General features: G+C 44.2%; 1 long non-coding RNA gene across 1 annotated transcript in view; it reads left to right on the top strand.

The window, feature by feature from the left end:
• Positions 1-18325, top strand: part of LOC123485581 — a 93172-nt gene extending 74847 nt beyond the window's left edge. The window contains exon 2 of the long non-coding RNA XR_006659069.1: positions 18195-18325. This is a non-coding gene — a long non-coding RNA (uncharacterized LOC123485581). The remainder of the gene's footprint in view (positions 1-18194) is intronic.
• The last annotated feature ends 1337 nt before the right edge of the window (positions 18326-19662 follow it).

Genomic DNA, 19662 nt, shown 5'->3' on the forward strand with positions numbered 1-19662 from the left:
AGAGGGAGAGAGGGAGAGAGAGAGAGAGAGAGAGAGAGAGAGAGAGAGAGAGAGAGAGAGAGAGAGAGAGAGAGAGAGAGAGAGAGAGAGAGAATGAGAGAGAGAGAGAGAGAGATTGGCGAGAGAGAGACAGAGAATGAGAGAGAGAGAGAGAGAGAGAGAGAGAGAGAGAGAGAGAGAGAGAGAGAGAGATAGAGAGAAGGAGAGAGAGAGAGAGAGAGAGAGAGAGAGAGAGAGAGAGAGAGAGAATGAGAGAGAGAGAGAGAGAAGAAAGAGAGGAGAGAGAGAGAGAGAGAGAGAGAGAGAGAAGAGGGAGAGAGAGAGAGAGAGAAGGAGAGAGAGAGAGAGAGAGATACTTTATTATTGTGGAACTTCTGAGTGTAATATATATTTTCATTACCCCCAGTGAATGGATGAAAGCATCATACATGTGAAGTAAGGAGGAGGAGGAGAAGGGAGGAGGAGGAGATGGAAGGAGGGAGGGAGGAGGAGGAGGAGGAGATGGAAGGAGGAGGAGGGGGAGGAGGGGAGGAGGAGGAGGAGGAGATGGAAGGAGGAGGAGGGGGGGAGAGGAGGAGAGAGGGAGGAGATGGAAGGGGAGGGAGGAGGGGGGAGGGAGGAGGAGATGGAAGGAGGGAGGAGGGGGGAGGAGGGAGGAGGAGATGGAAGGAGGGAGGAGGAGGGAGGAAGGAGGGAGGAGGAGGAGATGGAAGGAGGGAGAAGGAGGGAGGAGGAGGAGAGGGAAGGAGGGAGAAGGATGGAGGAGATGGAAGGAGGGAGGAGGAGGAGGGAGGAGGAGATGGAAGGAGGGAGGAGGGGGAGGAGGAGGAGATGGAAGGAGGGAGGAGGGGGAGGAGGAGGGGGAGGCTATCATAAGTTTGAATGCACCAATTTGTAAATCGCTCTGGATAAGAGCGTCTGCTAAATTATGTAAATGTAAATGACGCTCTGCCTGATGAACCTCTGTCTTGTTATGTGACCCTTTGTTTTCTCCACACCTGTTATTTCTGCACTTTTATGCACTAAGCAATTTTTGGGCATCACGATGTCCGAATAAATCATCTCTATTTCTGCATTTAAGCCTCCGGTTTGGAGTTTTCCACATTTTGTGCAGGTCTCCATCTCTTTTTATCAATAGCAGGAAGGGCAGCTTTTCCTCCCATAATGCACTGCTTCTAGACGGTGGAAATCCCATTTTCTGTCCCCCTTAAATCACCACATAGATAATATTCATCCCTCCTTTATCTCTCTCTCCCCGTAGTAACGGTCTCTCTTTCCCCCTCCTTCTACTCATTCCTCTGTGTATATGTCCGCTTCCCTCCCTCCCTCCCTCCCTCCCTCCCTCCCTCCCATCTTCTCCTCTATTCATGTTATTAGATTGGGTGAAAGGAAAAGAAAGAGATTGAAAATGCAAATGCAGGTCCTTAGTCCTTCACTGTGACAGATCAAGCCTCATTACATTAAACTCTCTATTGGAATTGGCTCAGGATGAGCTCTCTCTCTCTCTCTCTCTCTCTCTCTCTCTCTCTCTCTCTCTCTCTCCCCATCTCTGTTTGCCTCTCAATTCATTTTCAATTCAATTTAAGGGCTTTATTGGCATGGGAAACGTATGTTTACGTTGCCAAAGCAAGTGAAGTAGATAATAAACAAAAGTGAAATAAACAATAAATATTAACAGTAAACATTACACTCAGAAGTTTCAAAAGAATAAAGACATTTCAAATGTCATATTATGTATTTTCCTCTCTCTCTCTCTCTCTCTCTCTCTCTCTCTCTCTCTCTCTCTCTCTCTCTCTCTCTCTCTCTCTCTCTCTCTCTCTCTCTCTCTCTCTCTCTCTCTCTCTCTCTCTCTCTCTCTCTCGCTCTCTCGCTCTCTCGCTCTCTCAATTAAATTCAATTCAATTCAATTCAATAGACTTTATTGACATAGCAAGTTTAATTACTTACATTGTCAAAGTATGCATATAACAAAAATGGTGGGACCAACAGCAATAATAATAGTAGAGGAAATGGGCTTACCATTGACAGAAACTACAACAACAATATTAATGAGAATAACAATACATTAAAGCAATAGTAGTCGACCAATCTCAACATGACTGAGAAGACACATTACATGCTATGAAAGCCAAAACAAAACAGGAAATATTATTGACATTGCATTACAATTTTCACTGGCTGTCCCTCAGGTTGTGGCAGGAGGACACATATTTGGCTGCCAAAATTGCACATTTTGGCTTTTCACCCAATAAATATTTGATTTTTCTTCCTCTTTTATAGTTTCAACTTCTTTGTACTGAATGGTAATTTTGGGAAAGAAAGATTATTTTAGGTCTGAGTATTTGTCACAGTGTAATAGGAAATGCAGCTCTGTCTCTACCTCTCCCCGGGGGCAGAGTGAGCACAGCCTGTCCTCTCTGGGCATCCAGGTTTGCCTGTGACGACCGGTCTCTATAGCCAGACTGTGCTCACTGAGTCTGTACCTAGTCAGTGTTTTTCTCAGTTTTCTATCAGTCACAGTGGTCAGATAGTCTGCCACCATGTACTGTCTGTTTAGAGCCAAATAGCATTCAAGTTTACTTTGATTTTTTGTGGTGTCTTTCCAAAAGGTGATATATTTTTATTTTTGCTTTGTGATGATTTGGCTGGGCCAGATTTTCAGAGTGGTGTCCTGAGGCTCTATGAGGTTGGTTTTGGTTAGTGAACTGAGCCTCAGAACCAGCTGGCTGAGGGGACTCTTCTCTTGTTTCATCTCTTGACATAGTAGAGCTGTGTGATGGAATGTTTTGGGGTCACTTGTTTTTGATGGTTGTAAAATTTGATGGCTCTTTTTTCATTTGAATAAGAGAGGGTATTGGCCCAATTCTGCTCTACATGCGTTATTTTGAGTTTTTCTTTGCACTTGCAATACAGTCTTGCAAAACTCTGTATGCAGTATTTCGATTGGATGTTTGTCCCATTTGGTAAATTCAGTATTAGAGAGCGGACCCCATACTTCGCTGCCATGAAGAGCAATTGGTTCTATAACTGATTGGAAAATGTTGAGCCAGATTCTAATTGGAATTTCAATTTTAATGTTCCTTTTAATGGCATAGAATGCTCTTCTTGCTTTGTCTCTCAGCTCATTCACAGCCATGTGAAAGCTACCTGTGTGGCTGATATTTAGTCCTAGATATGTGTTGCTTTTGGTGTGTTCTAATAGAACTGTGTCCAAATAGAATTTATATTTGTCATCCTGATTTCCAGACCTTCTTTGGAATATCATTATATTCTGGGTTTTTAGATTAACGGTCAGAGCCCAGGTCTGACAGAATCTGTGCAGATGATCTAGATGCTGCTGTAACCCCTCCTTAGTGGGAGACAGTAGCACCAGGTATCTTGCGTACAGCAGACACTTGATTTCAGTGTTGTGTAGGGTGAGACCAGGTGCTGCCGATTCTTCTAATGTTTTTGCCAATTCGTTAATGTAGATGTTAAATAGTGTTGGACTTATTGGGCAGCCCTGTTTCACTCCACATCCCTGAGACAAGAAGTCTGTTTGCTTGTTGCCAATTTTAACCGCACATTTGTTTTTAGTGTACATTGATTTAATAACATCATATGTTTTCCCTCCAATACCACTTTCTATTAGTTTATAAAAAAGACCTTTGTGCCAAATTGAATCAAATGCTTTCTTGAAGTCTACAAAACACAAGTAGATTTTGCCTTTGTTTTGGTTTACTTGTTTGTCAATTAGAAGTGTGGAGGGTGTAAATGTGGTCTGTTGTAGGATAATTAAAAAAAACATCCAATCTGGCTTCTGCTTAGGACGTTGTGTTCATCAAGGAAATGATGTAGTCTGCTATTTATGATACTGTAGAGAATTTTCCCCAAGTTGCTGTTAACGCAAAATCCTCTGTAATTATTTGGGTCAAATTTGTCTCCATTTTTATAGATTGATGTGATCAATCCTTGGTTCCAAATATCTGGGAAAATACCTGCAGTTACGATAATGTTGAAGAGTTTGAGTATAGCCAATTTGAATTTGTGGTCTGTATATTTGATCATTTCATTTAAAATACCATCAGCACCACAGGCCTTTTTGTGTTGTAGCGTGCATAGTTTTTCCAATAATTCTTGTTCTGTAATTGGGGTATCCACAGGATTCTGATAGTCTTTGACTGCTGATTCAAGGATTTGTAGTTTTTCTTGTATATCTTGTTGTTCTGGGCTCTTTGTTATATTGCTGTAGAGGTTTGCAAAGTGATTTCTCCACATATCCCCATTTTGGATAGCCAATTCCTCATGATGAGGTTTGTTTAATTTATTCCAGTTCTCCCAGAAGTGGTTGGATTCAATGGATTCCTCAACTACATCCAGCCGATTTCTAATGTGCTGTTCCTTTTTTGTTCTTAGGGTGTGTTTGTATTGCTTCAGTGTTTCCCCATATTCAAGGCGTATATTTTTGTTGTCTGGGTCTCATTTTTCATGATCTATTCTTTTTGGTTTGCTCTTATGTTTCTTAAGATTAGCCAAAGGGGCTAATTTGTCAAATATAACGTTGTATATTCCCAAACGGCCAAATTTACACCTTCATTGCTGTAGGGAGAATGTTAAACATAAAAAGTTGTCCAGGGAGATTGTATTTTGGGGCTACTAATTGCTTTTTGGTAGATTTCTGTACTGTTTGCACTCCATCTATAGGTCTGTTTAGTACCATGTAATTTATTGGGTCGTGATGCTTCATGGTTGGGTTCTGCTCTTCTCAGATACACTGTGATTTTACTGTGGTCAGAGAGAGGTGTTAGTAGGCTGACTGTGAAGGCTCTGAGAGACTCTGGGTTGAGGTCGGTGATGAAGTAGTCTACAGTACTGCTGCCAAGAGATGAGCTGTAGGTGGACCTACCAAAAGAGTCCCCTCTTAACCTACCATTGACTATGTACAGACCCAGTGTTCGACAGAGCTTCAGGAGCTGTACTCCATTTTTGTTTTTCACTTTTTCATAGTTGTTTCTGGGGGTGGATGTGGGGAGGGGAAGGTTGTTGCTTCCCGGTAGGTGTTTATCCCCATGACTGTTAATAGTGTCTAGTTCTTCTGCTGTTCTAGCATTCAGGTCTCCACAGACCAGCACGTTGCCTTGGGCCTGAAAGTGACTAATCTCCCCCCCTCTAGAATGGAGAAACTCTCTTCATTGAAGTAGGGTGACTCTGAGGGGGAATGTATGTGGCACAGAGGAAGACGTTTTTATCTGTTAAGATAGCCTCCTTGTTGATTTTTAGCCAGATAAAGAATTCTCCTGTTTTGATCAATTCGATTGAATTAGTTAGTTCAGATTTATACCATATTAGCATTCCCCCTGAGTCTCTGCCCTGTGTGATTCCTTTTAATTTGGTGGATGGTACGATTATCTCCCTATAACCTAGTGGACAGCCAGTGGAAACATCACCTCTGCACCATGTTTCCTGTTGTACTACAATATCAACATCATCCATTTCTTTAAGGAAGTCTGGGTTTCTGCTCTTTAGCCCAAAAGCAGAGGACTTCAACCCTTGTAAATTCCAACATGCAACGTAAAAAGATTTCATAACTGTTTTTTCAATTAAAGTAAACTCTTATTATGCAAATGTAATTTGTTTATCATTTAAGATAGTATTTGTGTCATGCCACTTGGGTGGATGTAGTGTGAGGATGGTGGAGTTCTTGTGCTCATCTTACCATGACCCCCGGCCTATCACATGTGAGCATAGTAGACCCTCGGCCTATCATATGTGAGCATAGTAGACTCAGCATTTTTTTAATGTCAGTCATTTCGTTGGTGGGGGCTGGGCCAGTTGCTCCTTTCACAGCCTGTGCATAGCTCTGTCTGCCGGGCTGTGGCTCCTCCAGGTGTGGGTCTGTGGTGGGGGGAGGGGGGTGGTAGGCCTCGTCTGGGTGGGTCTGAAGCTGGGCTGGGGTGGTCTGTGCTGCGCTGGCTGTGGTGGGCATTGAGGTTGGTGGTGTTGTGGCCGTGGCTGTGGGGTCCAGGGTGCTGGTCCGGGGTGTTGTCTCGGTGATCTCGGGGGGGAGGAGATTGCTCCGCTGTTCCTGGGTGGAGAGGTTGGGCTGCGGTTTAAAGCGACGTCCTTGAGAGTCTTGGCAAGGATGGGGACTGTCTTCCTGTACAGGTGAACATGGTCATAGAGACAGTCCAGATCGAGGGTGGGATGGTGGGCCGGGTGTACATTGGGCCGCAGGGCACAGTCCCGGGAGAGGCTGGCGTTTATTCTTTGGATTGTGGAAGGGTGGAAGTCCTTCCTCTGTAGAAGGATTGACACCATGACCTTGAGTCCATCTCTCTCTTGCTGAACTTCTTTCAGCTGTGTTGCAAGGCTGCTGTCCTGCTCTGTCCGCACCTTGGTTAGGAGCTCCTCTAAGGTGTGGATGTCTGGTTGCTGTTTGCTCACACTCTCCCTGAGCAGGACCACCTCCCCTTCCAGTTTGGTGAACTGATCCCTCATTACATTTACATTTACATTTTAGTCATTTAGCAGACGCTCTTATCCAGAGCGACTTACAGGAGCAATTAGGGTTAAGTGCCTTGCTCAAGGGCACATTTACGTCATTTAGCAGACGCTCTTATCCAGAGCGACCTACAAATTGGTGCATTCACCCTATAGCCAGTGGGATAACCACTTTACAAAAAAAAAATTTTTTTGGGGGGGGGGTAGAAGGATTACTTTATCCTATCCCAGGTATTCCTTAAAGAGGTGGGGTTTCAAATGTCTCCGGAAGGTGGTGAGTGACTCCGCTGTCCTGGCGTCGTGAGGGAGCTTGTTCCACCATTGGGGTGCCAGAGCAGCGAACAGTTTTGACTGGGCTGAGCGGGAACCATGCTTCCGCAGAGGAAGGGGAGCCAGCAGGCCAGAGGTGGATGAACGCAATGCCCTCGTTTGGGTGTAGGGACTGATCAGAGCCCGAAGGCACGGAGGTGCCGTTCCCCTCACTGCTCCATAGGCAAGCACCATGGTCTTGTAACGGATGCGAGCTTCAACTGGAAGCCAGTGGAGTGTGCGGAGGAGGGGGGTGACGTGAGAGAACTTGGGAAGGTTGGAACACCAGACGGGCTGCGGCATTCTGGATGAGTTGTAGGGGTTTAATGGCACAGGCGAGGGAGCCCAGCCAGCAGCGAGTTGCAGTAATCCAGACGGGAGATGACAAGTGCCTGGATTAGGACCTGTGCCGCTTCTGCTGTAAGGCAGGGTCGTACTCTCGAATGTTGTAGAGCATGAACCCTGCAGGATCGGGTCACCGCCTTGATGTTAGCGGAGAACGACAGGGTGTTGTCCAGGGTCACGCCAAGGCTCTTCGCACTCTGGGGAGGAGGACACAACGGAGTTGTCAACCGTGATGGCGGAGATCATGGAACGGGCAGTCCTTCCCGGGAGGAAGAGCAGCTCCGTCTTGCCAGGGGTTCAGCTTGAGGTGGTGATCCGTCATCCATACTGGATATGTCTGCCAGACATGCAGAGATGCGATTCGCCACCTGGTTATCAGAAGGGGGAAAGGAGAAGATTAGTTGTGTATCGTCAGCGTAGCAATGATAGGAGAGGCCATGTGAGGATATGGTGGTGAGGATAAGGCTCATGGCAGCCATGGTGGTGAGGAGGGCCTGAGCCTGCTCTGCACTGAGGGAGTTGCTCTCCCCCTGGGGCGTGTCCTCCACTATGGTGGGAAGAGAGGTGCTGGATGTGCCTTTTCTCTCTCTCTCTCTCTCTCTCTCTCTCTCTCTCTCTCTCTCTCTCTCTCTCTCTCTCTCTCTCTCTCTCTCGCTCAATCTCTCTCTCTCTCTCTCGCTCAATCTCTCTCTCTCTCTCTCAAACTCTGTCTCTCTCTCTCTCTCTCTCTCTCTCTCTGTCTCTCTCTCTCTCTCTCTCTCTCTCTCTCGCTCAATCTCTCTCTCTCAATCTCTGTCTCTCTCTCTCTCTCTCTCTCTGTCTCTCTCTCTCTCTCTCTCTCTCTCTCAATCTCTCTCTCTCTCAATCTCTTTCTCTCTCCTCTCTCTCTCTCAGGCATAATAGAAGGTTTCCATTCAGACAAGTGAAGAGATGAAATTGGAAATCATATTAAAACAAATATTATGAAAATGTTCCAGTTGTTTCTATTACTCATTTCAGACAGAAGATGTGGTATAATACCTGTAAAAAAAACAAATCAATGTTTTATATTAAACCATGGTGGCTGTTTGCTTTTCAAATTAGGGAGGTGTTAAACAATGAATGTGTTCATGAATATAATTTTTTTCAGATATACAAAAAGCAGAGAAAAAGAAGCAGTTATATTAGTGGGATGTTGGTCTGATTATGAAAGGAATATGTTAGTAGAACAGATAAACGTGTTCATTAATTATACAAAAATCACTTTGCAATTATGTAACACGTTTACTGAACTTTTCCCTAAATATTTATCCAAAATACAAACAATGTATGTTTAGGGGTGAAAGTGTTTGATTACACATTGGGAAGGTGTCCAGGAAGCAAATGGCCATCATTTGCATAAAAAATATGATTTGTAGTTGCTGTGATGATGCTCACCCTGTGCGTGTGTGTGCGTTTTGTGTGTGTGTGTGTTCCGGCGCGTGTGTGTACCACTCCTAATTACAGAAGCAGTTACTAACTGGCTAGCGCCAGTGGAGTGTAGAGACTAGAGGAGAATAGAGGAGACTAGAGGAGACTAGAGACTAGAGGAGACTAGAGGAGACTAGAGGAGACTAGAGGAGACTAGAGACTAGGAGGAGACTAGAGACTAGAGGAGTGTAGAGACTAGAGGAGACTAGAGGAGAATAGAGGAGACTAGAGACTAGAGGAGACTAGAGGAGACTAGAGGAGAATAGAGGAGAATAGAGGAGACTAGAGGAGACTAGAGACTAGAGGAGACTAGAGGAGAATAGAGGAGACTAGAGGAGACTAGAGACTAGAGGAGACTAGAGGAGAATAGAGGAGACTAGAGACTAGAGGAGTGTAGAGGAGACTAGAGACTAGAGGAGACTAGAGGAGACTAGAGGAGAATAGAGGAGACTAGAGACTGGGAGACTAGGAGGAGACTAGGAGGAGAATAGAGGAGACTAGAGGAGACTAGAGACTAGAGGAGACTAGAGGAGAATAGAGGAGAATAGAGGAGACTAGAGACTAGAGGAGACTAGAGGAGACTAGAGGAGAATAGAGGAGACTAGAGGAGACTAGAGACTAGAGGAGACTAGAGGAGAATAGAGGAGACTAGAGACTAGAGGAGACTAGAGGAGACTAGAGGAGACTAGAGGAGACTAGAGGAGACTAGAGGAGACTAGAGGAGACTAGAGACTAGAGGAGTGTAGAGACTAGAGGAGACTAGAGGAGACTAGAGGAGACTAGAGGAGACTAGAGGAGTGTAGAGACTAGAGGAGACTAGAGGAGACTAGAGGAGTGTAGAGACTAGAGGAGACTAGAGGAGACTAGAGGATACTAGAGACTAGAGGAGACTAGAGGAGACTAGAGGAGACTAGAGGAGACTAGAGGATACTAGAGACTAGAGGAGACTAGAGGAGACTAGAGGATACTAGAGGAGACTAGAGACTATAGGAGTGTAGAGACTAGAGGAGACTAGAGGAGACTAGAGACTAGAGGAGTGTAGAGACTAGAGGAGACTAGAGGAGACTAGAGGAGACTAGAGGAGTGTAGAGACTAGAGGAGACTAGAGGAGACTAGAGGAGTGTAGAGACTAGAGGAGACTAGAGGAGACTAGAGGAGACTAGAGGAGTGTAGAGACTAGAGGAGACTAGAGGAGACTAGAGGAGTGTAGAGACTAGAGGAGACTAGAGGAGACTAGAGGAGTGTAGAGACTAGAGGAGACTAGAGGAGACTAGAGGAGACTAGAGGAGACTAGAGGAGTGTAGAGACTAGAGGAGACTAGAGGAGACTAGAGGAGTGTAGAGACTAGAGGAGACTAGAGGAGACTAGAGGAGTGTAGAGACTAGAGGAGACTAGAGGAGACTAGAGGAGTATAGAGACTAGAGGAGCCTAGAGACTAGAGGAGACTAGAGGAGTGTAGAGACTAGAGGAGACTAGAGGAGACTAGAGGAGACTAGAGGAGACTAGAGGAGACTAGAGGAGACTAGAGGATACTAGAGACTAGAGGAGACTAGAGGAGACTAGAGGAGACTAGAGACTAGAGGAGACTAGAGGAGACTAGATGAGACTAGAGGAGTGTAGAGACTAGAGGAGACTAGAGGAGACTAGAGGAGACTAGAGGAGACTAGAGACTAGAGGAGACTAGATGAGACTAGAGGAGACTAGAGGAGACTAGAGACTAGAGGAGACTAGAGGAGACTAGATGAGACTAGAGGAGTGTAGAGACTAGAGGAGACTAGAGGAGACTAGAGGAGTGTAGAGACTAGAGGAGACTAGAGACTAGAGGAGACTAGAGGATACTAGAGACTAGAGGAGACTAGATGAGACTAGAGGAGACTAGAGGAGACAGAGACTAGGAGGAGACTGGAGGAGACTAGATGAGACTAGAGGAGTGTAGAGACTAGAGGAGACTAGAGGAGACTAGAGGAGACTAGAGACTAGAGGAGACTAGATGAGACTAGAGGAGACTAGAGGAGACTAGAGACTAGAGGAGACTAGAGGAGACTAGATGAGACTAGAGGAGGTGTAGGAGACTAGAGGAGGGACTAGAGGAGACTAGGAGGAGACTAGAGACTAGAGGAGACTAGATGAGACTAGAGGAGACTAGAGGAGTGTAGAGACTAGAGGAGACTAGAGGAGACTAGAGGAGACTAGAGGAGACTAGAGGAGACTAGAGACTAGAGGAGACTAGAGGAGACTAGATGAGACTAGAGGAGTGTAGAGACTAGAGGAGACTAGAGGAGACTAGAGGAGACTAGAGGAGACTAGAGGAGACTAGAGGAGTGTAGAGACTAGAGGAGACTAGAGACTAGAGGAGACTAGAGACTAGAGGAGACTAGAGGAGACTAGAGGAGACTAGAGGAGACTAGAGGAGTGTAGAGACTAGAGGAGACTAGAGACTAGAGGAGACTAGAGACTAGAGGAGACTAGAGGAGACTAGAGGAGACTAGAGGAGACTAGAGGAGACTAGAGTCTAGAGGAGTGTAGAGACTAGAGGAGACTAGAGGAGACTAGAGGAGACTAGAGGAGTGTAGAGACTAGAGGAGACTAGAGGAGACTAGATGAGTGTAGAGACTATAGGAGTGTAGAGACTAGAGGAGACTAGAGGAGACTAGAGGAGACTAGAGGAGACTAGATGAGTGTAGAGACTATAGGAGTGTAGAGAGGAGACTAGAGGAGACTAGAGGAGACTAGAGGAGACTAGAGGAGTGTAGAGACTAGAGGAGACGAGAGGAGACTAGATGAGTGTAGAGACTATAGGAGTGTAGAGACTAGAGGAGACTAGAGGAGACTAGAGGAGACTAGAGGAGACTAGAGGAGACTAGAGACTAGAGGAGACTAGAGGAGACTAGAGACTAGAGGAGACTAGAGGAGACTACAGTGGGGAAAAAAAGTAATTAGTCAGCCACCAATTGTGCAAGTTCTCCCACTTAAAAAGATGAGAGAGGCCTGTAATTTTCATCATAGGTACACGTCAACTATGACAGACAAAATGAGGAAAAAAATCCAGAAAATCACATTGTAGGATTTTAATGAATTTATTTGCAAATTATGGTGGAAAATAAGTATTTGGTCATCAACAAACAAGCAAGATTTCCTGGCTCTCACAGACCTGTAACTTCTTCTTTAAGAGGCTCCTCTGTCCTCCACTGTTACTCTGATATTAATGGCACCTGTTTGAACTTGTTATCAGTATAAAAGACACCTGTCCACAACCTCAAACAGTCACACTCCAAACTCCACTATGGCCAAGACCAAAGAGCTGTCAAAGGACACCAGAAACAAAATTGTACACCTGCACCAGGCTGGGAAGACTGAATCTGCAATAGGTAAGCAGCTTGGTTTGAAGAAATCAACTGTGGGAGCAATTATTAGGAAATGGAAGACATACCAAGACCACTGATAATCTCCTCGATCTGGGGCTCCACGCAAGATCTCACCCCGTGGGGTCAAAATGATCACAAGAGCGGTGAGAAAAAATCCCAGAACCACACGGGGAAACCTAGTGAATGACCTGCAAAGAGCTGGGACCAAAGTAACAAAGCCTACCATCAGTAACACACTACGCCGCCAGGGATTCAAATCCTGCAGTGCCAGACGTGTCCCCTGCTCCAAGCCAGTACATGTCCAGGCCGTCTGAAGATTGCTAGAGTGCATTTGGATGATCCAGAAGAGGATTGGGAGAATGTCATATGGTCAGATGAAACCAAAATAGAACTTTCTGGTAAAACTCAACTCGTCGTGTTTGGAGGACAAACAATGCTGAGTTGCATCCAAAGAACACCATACCTAATGTGAAGCATGGGGGTGGAAACACCATGCTTTGGGGCTGTTTTTTTCTGCAAAGGGACCAGGACGACATATCCGTGTAAAGGAAAGAAATGAATGGGGGCCATGTATCTCGTGAGATTTTGAGTGAAAACCTCCTTCCATCAGCAAGGGCATTGAAGATGAAACGTGGCTGGGTCTTTCAGCATGACATTGATCCCAAACACACCGGCCCGGGCAACGAAGGAGTGGCTTCGTAAGAAGCATTTCAAGGTCCTGGAGTGGCCTAGCGGGTCTCCAGATCTCAAACCCCCATAGAAAATCTTTGGAGGGAGTTGAAAGTCCGTGTTGCCCAGCGACAGCCCCAAAACATCACTGCTCTAGAGGAGATCTGCATGGAGGAATGGGCCAAAATACCAGCAACAGTGTGTGAAAACCTTGTGAAGACTTACAGAAAACGTTTGACCTGTGTCATTGCCAATAAAGGGTATATAACAAAGTATTGAGAAACTTTTGTTATTGACCAAATACTTATTTTCCACCATAATTTGCAAATAAATTCGTTAAAAATCCTACAATGTGATTTTCTGGAGAAAATTTTTTCTCATTTTGTCTGTCATAGTTGACGTGTACCTATGATGAAAATTACAGGCCTCTCTCATCTTTTTAAGTGGGAGAACTTGCACAATTGGTGGCTGACTAAATACTTTTTTCCCCCACTGTATAGGAGTGTAGAGACTAGATTGAACCAGGGTGGGAGGCCCTCTCTCTCTTTCCTCTCTGTAAGGAATAATAACTATGATTAATGCTACCTAACCTGATACCTCTACGGCTGACGTGAAGGAAGCTCCCTCTCTCAGAGACATGTTTTATTGTTTTTGGGCCTGTCGTCTCATAATACACTTATCACACAATTTACTCTGGCTGTTTTCTGCCACATCAGGAGATTTCACAAAAGGAGGAAGGCATCACCTAGTATAGGCTAACTTTTACAGTCAGGGAGGCCTGTCTTTCTGCCTGTCTTTCTGCCTGTCTGCCTGCCTGTCTGCCTGCCTGCCTGCCTGCCTGCCTGCCTGCCTGTCTTTCTGTCTGTCTGCCTGCCTGTCTGTCTGTCTGTCTGCCGGCCTACTGTTATCTTGTGAACATTCTGATGAGCTTGCATCACCTGTGCGACTTCAAAATCCCTCTGCTCTGTGTTTGGAATGGACTTGGCCTGTGCTTAAGCCTCTGCCAAAAATGCAAACACTGTTGTCTCCTGAGTGGCGCAGTGGTCTAAGGCACTGCATCGCTGTGCTAATCTGTGCCACTAGAGATCCTGGTTCGAATCCAGGCTCTGTCGCAGAGCCGGCCGCGACCGGGAGACCCGTGGGAGGCGCACAATTGGCTCAGCGTCCAGGGTAGGGGAGGGAATGGCCGGCAGGGATGTAGCTCAGTTGATAGAGCATGGTGTTTGCAACGCCAGGGTTGTGGGTTCGATTCCCACGGGGTGCCAGTTTAAAAAAAAAATTATTCACTAACTGTAAGTTGTTCTGGATAAGAGCGTCTGCTAAATGACAAAAATGTTGTTTTTTGTGAGATTGAGACCAATGATTAGAGGTGTCAATGTTTACAGTGCTTTCAGAAAATATTCACAACCCTTGACTTTTTCCAGAATTTGTTGTGTTACAAAGTGGGATTAAAATTGATTTAACTGTAATTTTATGTCAACGATCCACACAAAATACTCTGTAATGTCAAATTGGAAGAACAATTATAAATATTTTTTTATTAATGGCAAATAAAACACTAATATATCTTCATTAGATAAGTATTCAACCCCCTGAGTCAATACATGTTAGAATCACCTTTAGCAGTGATTACAGCTGTGAGTCTTTCGGGGTAAGTCTCTAAGAGCTTTCCACACCTGGATTGTACAATATTTGCCAATTTGTCTTTAAAAAAGTCGACAAGCTCTGTCAAGTTGGTTGTTGATCATTGCTAGACAGCCATTTTCAGGTCTTGCCATAGATTTTCAAGCTGATTTAAGTCAAAACTGTAACTCGGCCACTCAGGAACATTCACTGTCTTCTTGGTAAGCAACTCCAGTGTAGATTTGGCCTTGTGTTTCAGGTTATTGTCCTGCTGAAAGGTGAATTTGTCTCCCAGTGTCTGGTGGAAAGCAGACTGAACCAGGGTCTCCTCTAGGATTTTGCCTGTGGTTAGCTTTATTCCATTTGTTTTTATCCAGAAAAAACTCCCCAGTCCTTGCAGATGACAAGCATACCCATGACATGATGCAGCCACCACCATGCTTGAAAATATGAAGAGTGGTACTCAGTGATATGTTGTGTTGGATTTGCCCCAAACATAACGCTTTGTATTCAGGACAAAAAGTGCATTTCTTTGCCACATTTTTCGCAAATATCACTTTAGTTTTCACATTTACATTTTACATTTAGCAGGACTTAGTGAGTGCATACATTTTAATACTTTTTTTGTGCATTATTGCAAACAGGATGCATGTTCTGCTTTAGGGCACTGCAAGAGATTATCAATTTTTTGTTGTAGTTTTTTTACTTAAGAATTTCCCTGTATTTAGCGCCATCCATCATTCCTTCAATTCTGAGCAGTTTCCCAGTCCCTACCGATGAAAAACATCCCCACAGCATGATGCTGCCACCACCATGCTTCACTGTGGGGATGGTGTTCTCTGGGTGATGAGAGGTGTTGGGTTTGCGACAGACATAGCGTTTACCTTGATGGCCAAAAAGCTCAATTTTAGTCTCATCTGACCAGAGTATCTTCTTCCATATGTTTGGGGAGTCTCCCACATGGCTTTTGCCGAACACCAAACGTGTTTGCTTATTTTCTTCTTTAAGCAATGGCTTTTTCTGGCCACTCTTCCGTAAAGCCCAGCTCTGTGGAGTGTACGGCTTAAAGTGGTCCTATGGACAGATACGCCAACCTCCGTTGTGGAGTTTTGCAGCTCCTTCAGGGTTATCTTTGGTCTCTTTGTTGCCTCTGATTAATGCCCTCCTTGCCTGGTCTGTGAGTTTTGGTGGGCTGCCCTCTCTTGGCATGTTTGTTGTGGTGCCATATTCTTTCCATTTTTTAAATAATGGATTTAATGGTGCTCCGTGGGATGTTCAAAGTTTTGGATATTATTTTATAACCCAACCCTGATCTGTACTTCTCCACGACTTTGTCCCTGGCCTGTTTGGAGAGCTCCTTGGTCTTCATGGTGCCGCTTGCTTGGTGGTGCCCCTTGCTTAGTGGTGTTGCAGACTCTGGGGCCTTTCAGAACAGGTGTATATATACTGAGATCATTTGACAGATCATGTGACACTTAGATTGCACACAGGTGGACTTTATTTAACTAATTATGTGACTTCTGAAGGTAATTGGTTGTACCAGATCTTATTTAGGGGCTTCATAGCAAAGGGGGAGAATACATATGCACGCACCACTTTTCCTTTATTTATTATTTAGAATTTTTTGAAACAAGTTATTTTCTTAATTTCACTTCACCAATTTGGACTATTTTGTGTATGTCCGTTACATGAAATCCAAATAAAAATCAATTTAAATTACAGGTTGTAATGCAAGAAAAATAGGGAAAACCCCAAGGGGGATGAATACTTTTGCAAGGCACTGTATGCTGATGACTCTACAATGTATAGCGCAGCATCAGAATGTAATGAGTTAACAGATGTGCTGAGTAGTGAACTAAGAACGGTGTCTGAGTGGGTTGATATGAACACATTGGTGTTGAACATTTCTAAAACTAAATGCATTGTATTTGGTTCAAGATATATGCTTGCTGATGATCCCCAAGTGAATTTGTCGATGAATAGAACGCATGTAGAGCAAGGGGGAAAAAACAACACTACTAGGCCTCATGTTGGACGCGGCTTCATCATGGTCAGAGCACATAGATAATATTGTTATTAAGATGGGTAAGGGAATTGCTGTTACAAGAAAAAGTTCAGAGTATGTAGCATCTAGCACTCTGAATCAGGTGATTCAATCCCTGGTCCTATCACACCTGGAGTACTGTCCAGTTATATATGGTCATCTGCAGCAAAGAAAATATACAAAAGATGCTCCAAATCGCTCATAACAGGGCTGCCAGATTAGCTCTTCATTGCTCTATCATAACAGGGCTGCCAGATTAGCTCTTCATTGCTCTATCATAACAGGGCTGCCAGATTAGCTCTTCATTGCTCTATCATAACAGGGCTGCCAGATTAGCTCTTCATTGCTCTATCCGTATGAGTATTATCCAAATGCATCAGAATCTCTCATGGCTTCACATTGAAAACAAATTACTATCCAGTCTTCTGATTTTCTTTAGGAATGTTATATTTTTTCAAAGAAACACAGTATTTGTCAGACCAGTTAGTACATACTAACAACACGCAGAACCACCAAAACCAGGCCATCTAGGACAACCCAAGCCAAGGACAAATCGCCTTAAAATATACAGTTTTATATAGAGACATAGCTGAATGGAACTCTTTACCAATCCATATTTCTCAGGCAAAAATGTAAATCCACCTTCAAGAAAAAAAATCAAATAACATCTACTGTGATAGACCATGTGACAGGAACTAGAAAGCATCAACTGAATGTTAAATGTGTTACCTTCTCAGGTATTTTAAATGTCTGTATTGTCTACTTGTTAAATGTTTGTAAAGTCTTAATTTGTAATTGTTTGTAATGTCTTATGAATTGGTGTTGGACCCCAGGAAGATTAGCTAACGTTACGGCGTTATCTAATGGGGACCCTATTATGTTTGTCATTTCTGTACAGAACCTGGGAGTATTTCTTTATCAACGTCAGACAGATGAACATGGTGTCCGTCCCAAATGGCACCTATTCCCTATAAAGTGAACTTTTTTTTACCAGCATTTTGACCAGAACCCTATAGCTCTCCGCTCTCGCGCTCTCTCTCTCTCTCTCTCTCTCTCTCTCTCTCTCTCTCTCTCTCTCTCTCTCTCTCTCTCTTGCTCTCTCTCTCTCTCTCTCTCTCTCTCTCTCTCTCTCTCCTCTCTCCTCTCTCCCTGTGTCTCTGTCTTCTTGCTGCAGAGCTGTGTACTTAAACAAATCAATTATGTTGCAGTTTAGTTTTTCTCTTGTCCTTTTCCCTCCCTCTGTCCTTATTGTTTGCAGAGTACATCGATTTTTCACAGCCCTGGAGGTGATGAATAGCGGAGCTATCTGGGATGAATCTGGTGTGTAAAGGCGAGAGGAAACCCAACCACCCAGGACACATACACACACACACACACACACACACACACACACACACACACACACACACACACCCTTCACCCCCTCCCTCAAACCCCCTTGCGCACCCAGCAATCCTCCACTTTCTCCTTTCAGAGCACAGCACTTCCAACAGAGAGAGAGAGAGAGAGAGAGAGAGAGAGAGAGAGAGAGAGAGAGAGAGAGAGAGAGAGAGAGAGAGAGAGAGAAACCTACTATCAACTGTCATGATTCGGCAATTAGGAATGGTTAGCAGTACCAGTTGTGCTTATAGAGCAAAGTTCATTGTTTAACAAATGGCACCTTATCCCCTATTGGGCTCTGGTCAAAAGTAGTACACTATGTTGGGAATAGGGTGCTATTTGGGATGCAAGCATAGCCTCTGGTCATTTGCTGAATGAATGAATGAATGAATGAATTAACATATTTGTTGACAGATGTGAAATGAAATATGGTGGTGTTTTAAAAGTGTCTTTAAAAATTGTAACAGCAAAGTAGTTCAGAGTTTTTAATGACCAATAAACTAAACTTCATCATTGTTTTGTTGTTGTAGGAGCAGCAAACCTGTGTTCCAGAATCTGGGGTGGAGGACCCCTACCTGACATGTGACTGGGTGGGGGGGGTCAGAGGTGGTGGCAGACAGACGGAGAGAGAGAGAGAGAGAGAGAGAGAGAGAGAGAAGAATAATACAGGACGTACAGTCAACACAGGTGAGTCCCATTCCTCATAAACTATCACACCGCTTTCACACTACAAAGCCAGAGCTGGGCTGGCCTGGTATTGCATCCACCATAGTTGCTGGAACCAGTTTGGAAAGAACATTGAATCAGGTATTGCAGTCAGCCAGCTAACAGACTACTACCTCCCTGCTACTACTAGCTAACAGACTACTACCTCCCTGCTACTACTACTAGCTAACAGACTACTACCTCCATGCTACTACTACTAGCTAACAGACTACTACCACCATACTACTACTACTACTAGCTAACAGACTACTACCACCATATTACTACTACTAGTTAACAGACTACTACCTCCATGCTACTACTACTAGTTAAGAGACTACTACCTCCATGCTACTACTACTAGTTAAGAGACTACTACCTCCCTGCTACTACTACTAGTTAACAGACTACTACCTCCCTGCTACTACTACTAGCTAACAGACTACTACCTCCCTGCTACTACTACTAGTTAACAGACTACTACCTCCCTGCTACTACTACTAGCTAACATACTACTACCTCCCTGCTACTACTACTAGTTAACAGACTACTACCTCCTTGCTACTACTACTAGTTAACAGACTACTACCTCCCTGCTACTACTACTAGCTAACAGACTACTACCACCATACTACTACTACTAGCTAACAGACTACTACCACCATACTACTACTACTAGTTAACAGACTACTACCTCCCTGCTACTACTACTAGTTAACAGACTACTACCTCCCTACTACTACTACTAGTTAACAGACTACTACCTCCCGCTACTACTACTAGTTAACAGACTACTACCACCATATTACTACTACTAGCTAACAGACTACTACCACCATATTACTACTACTAGTTAACAGACTACTACCACTATACTACTACTACTAGTTAACAGACTACTACCTCCCTGCTACTACTACTAGTTAACAGACTACTACCTCTCCCTGCTACTACTACTAGTTAACAGACTACTACCTCCCTGCTACTACTACTAGTTAACAGACTACTACCTCCCTGCTACTACTACTAGTTAACAGACACTACCTCCCTGCTACTACTACTAGCTAACAGACTACTACCTCCATACTACTACTACTAGTTAACAGACTACTACCACCATACTACTACTACTAGTTAACAGACTACTACCACCATACTACTACTACTAGTTAACAGACTACTACCACCATACTACTACTACTACTAGTTAACAGACTACTACCACCATACTACTACTACTAGTTAACAGACTACTACCTCCCTGCTACTACTACTAGTTAACAGACTACTACC

The sequence above is a fragment of the Coregonus clupeaformis genome, unplaced genomic scaffold, assembly GCF_020615455.1.
Source record: "Coregonus clupeaformis isolate EN_2021a unplaced genomic scaffold, ASM2061545v1 scaf0745, whole genome shotgun sequence".
In the NCBI taxonomy this organism is placed as follows: domain Eukaryota; kingdom Metazoa; phylum Chordata; class Actinopteri; order Salmoniformes; family Salmonidae; genus Coregonus; species Coregonus clupeaformis.